Raw genomic sequence first — 3,359 nt, forward strand, 5'->3', positions numbered from 1 at the left:
ATACCAGAAATGTGTAAGTATAACATTTTTTCATTAATTGAATAACATTTTTATACACAAATATTTGACAAGTATACGGTATTCATCTGATTTTTCAGGAGGAGCTATCTCAGTCTCTATCTCCCGATGATACTAAGAGCATACTTAGTCGGGCATTAGATGTCCCTGAGTATTCTGGTCGGGTGAGGGGTAAGGGATTTGGAGTCACTCCGACCTCCCTCAGTGTTAAAAAAGAAAAGGCTCCTAGTAATCGGGAGCTTCATGCAAGATTGGAAGCCATGCAAGCTGAGCTTGATGCATTGAGGAGAGAAAGAGAGGCTAGCGCCTCAACGGTATACAGAGATGCTTCGGACAAAAACAGTATCAACTGTACCTTTCAGCCGAACATTCCAGAGGTAATTACATATAATTGTCTTAAATTGAACTATTTGCTTAAATTATGTATTTGACATATATACACATTAACGATTTCTTGTTATTATTGGTTTTAGGGCATTTCCCATTGTCAGCTGTATTTGTCGTCACCATACTATCGGATGGTTGGCAAGGGAAAAGTGCATAACGTTAGCGGAGTATTACTCCACACTAGAGAGCTCCCTGCTGGATGTTTGAAGGTATCAGTTGATATTGCAGTTGAGCCGAATGCAGCATTACCATATCCTAGCGATGATTCGGATGCAACAACGGTGCACGAAGCAGTAGGTTCGTTTGTTGCATGGCCGACAAACCTCATATGCGTAGGATATGAGGTATGCTTAAAACTTATGTTAACTTTAATGTGTATATTCAAAGTTTAAAATTTATGCTTAAAATTTTACTTACATATTTTCCTTGGTTATGTTAAATAGACTCCCACAAAATCCAAATCAAAAGAAAATGAGGTTAGCAATGCCTCCGCACAACAAAAAAAGGAGGTTAGCAACGCCTCCGCACGGGTAAAAAGTTCTGGTGCTAAGAAGACCGTAGCTAGGAAAAAACCTACCACCAAGTATAGGTCGTGCCTCAGGACATTTCTAGAGATGACCGATATACCGACCGGAGGTGTTCGGAATGTACATATGGAGGTAGGGATTTTCGGCTTTGATTACGACCAAATGATTGGTAATGAAGACTTCATGCAAGTTTTTGGTCATGAAGAAATCAGCGTCAACGTTATCAATACATATATTAGGTAAATCCGGTCTACTTTGTTTTATTAATTAAACAACTTATGTTAATGATGTTTACTTTATGTTAATCCGGTTTACTTTATGTTTCAAAAGAGGTGTTAATGATGTTTTTATATTAGGTTTTTGTATGACAAATTGATGCGCCCCAATGATTTGGACGAGTCATTCGGATTCTTAGCACCCGCGACCGTCAACTTAGGTTTAATCTTAAGTAGACCGCATACCGTGACGGAGTATGTTCTTCGGATCCTCATGGACAATAAAGATGCGGAGAAGTTGTTTTTTATACCGTTTAATACCGGGTTAGCATTTCATTCTAAATTCATCTATTATAATTATTTTCCAAGTTACCATCTAACATTTGCCTAATCATTACAGTGGACATTGGTTGTTGCTCGCAATCAATCCTATCCGAGAAATTGTGTATTATCTTGACTCGTTAGGAAATGATTGGACAACATACCTGGATATGAAGGACCTAATTGACACGTAAGTGAGAATGTTCAAAATTTTTCTTAGTTTATGTGAATTGTTCTAATTGCTTCATTTTTATTTTATTAGCGTCCTACAAGCTTTTCGGGCCCAACGAGATATCCAAACCTCAAGGAGGAGCGCCAACCGCATTACATGGATTAAAGTGGCGGTATATTTTTAATTACCACATTTTTTATTATATTAGTGATGACACTTGATAAAACTTAGGATTTATAATCCATATTTTTTTTTCATGTAGTGTCCTCAACAACGTAATCAAATAGATTGCGGGTATTTCGTGTTGAGGTTTATGCGAGATACTCTTGCTTTGGGCCGATTAGTGATTCCCACCGATGTATGTATTTCTAACTTATGAGTTATTTTTATATTTACACATATCTCATATAATTAAATAGTTGGAATTAATTCAAAATATGTTATATTATTATGTAGTACTTTGAGGAATTCAAGTGTGCATTTTATACAAAGGATCAAGTGGACGAAATCAAAGAGGAGTGGTGTCAATTCATGATAGAGCTCAAAGTTTTTTCATAAATTTGTGTAATTAATGTGTACATTTGTAGTATATGTAATGACTTGTAAATGTGTACATAAATTTGTATATATTTTGATACATTTAAGGCAAAATTGGTTTGAATTGGTATATATATATATTTGTTAGCCAAAAATTGGTAGAAAAAAGGCCAAAATGGCATGTATAAAATGTGATAACTGTCTGTCAAAATCTGGTTGAAAACAGGTAGAAATTCTGGTTTATAAACCTGGAAAAAATGTGGTTTAAAACAAAAGCTTCAAAAATTTTCGTATACATTAGACAGCGCTTTTGTAAAAAGCGCTGTCTAAAGGGGGGATTAGAAAGCGCTTTAGGCAAAAGCGCTGTCTAAGGGGGGGGCTTAGACAGCGCTTTTTGAAAAGCGCTGTCTAAGCCCCCCCCTTAGACAGCGCTTTGGCCAAAAGCGCTGTCTAAGGTATACCTAAAAAAATTAAAATAGGAGGGTCTTAGAAAGCGCTTTTGGCCAAAGCGCTGTCTAAGGGGGGGCTTAGACAGCGCTTTTAAGATTTAAAAAAGCGCTGTCTAAACCTTTAGCAGCGGAGGTTTAGACAGCGCTTTAAAGCGCTGTCTAAGGCTAAAAAAAGCGCTGTCTAAGGTCTTGTTTGGCGTAGTGGATGAAGGTCTGATGAGTGTGTTGGTGTAGTTCTATGATCCCTTGTACCGTTGCTTCACTTTCCCGGATTTCCAGCTTTTGCCTACACTTGAGGAGTATGCCTATCTTGTGGGTATACCTATCTTAGATCAGTTGTCGTTCAGTGTCTTGGAGAGAATTCCTTCTTCCCAAGAGATTGTTGATCTGTTGCATATAGATGTGTCGGATATTGGTGCTCATATGACTACCAAAGGTGGAATTCAAGGTCCCCCATCTGACTTCCTCATCACCCAAGCTACTTTTCTTGGGAAGGCCATGAGTGAGGACGCCTTTGAGGCCATATTTGTACTTCTCATCTATGGGCTAGTGTTATTCCCCAACATCGACAATTTTGTGGATGTGAACACTATTAGGATTTTCTCTACTTTTAATCTCGTTCCGACTCTGTTGGGAGACACTTATTTCTCTTTGAATATGAGGAATGCAAAGGGTGGTGGTACCATTGTGTGTTGTTTGCCTCTGTTGTACAAGTGGTTTATTTCACACTTGC

Source organism: Lathyrus oleraceus, chromosome 2, assembly GCF_024323335.1.
Source record: "Lathyrus oleraceus cultivar Zhongwan6 chromosome 2, CAAS_Psat_ZW6_1.0, whole genome shotgun sequence".
NCBI lineage: Eukaryota > Viridiplantae > Streptophyta > Magnoliopsida > Fabales > Fabaceae > Lathyrus > Lathyrus oleraceus.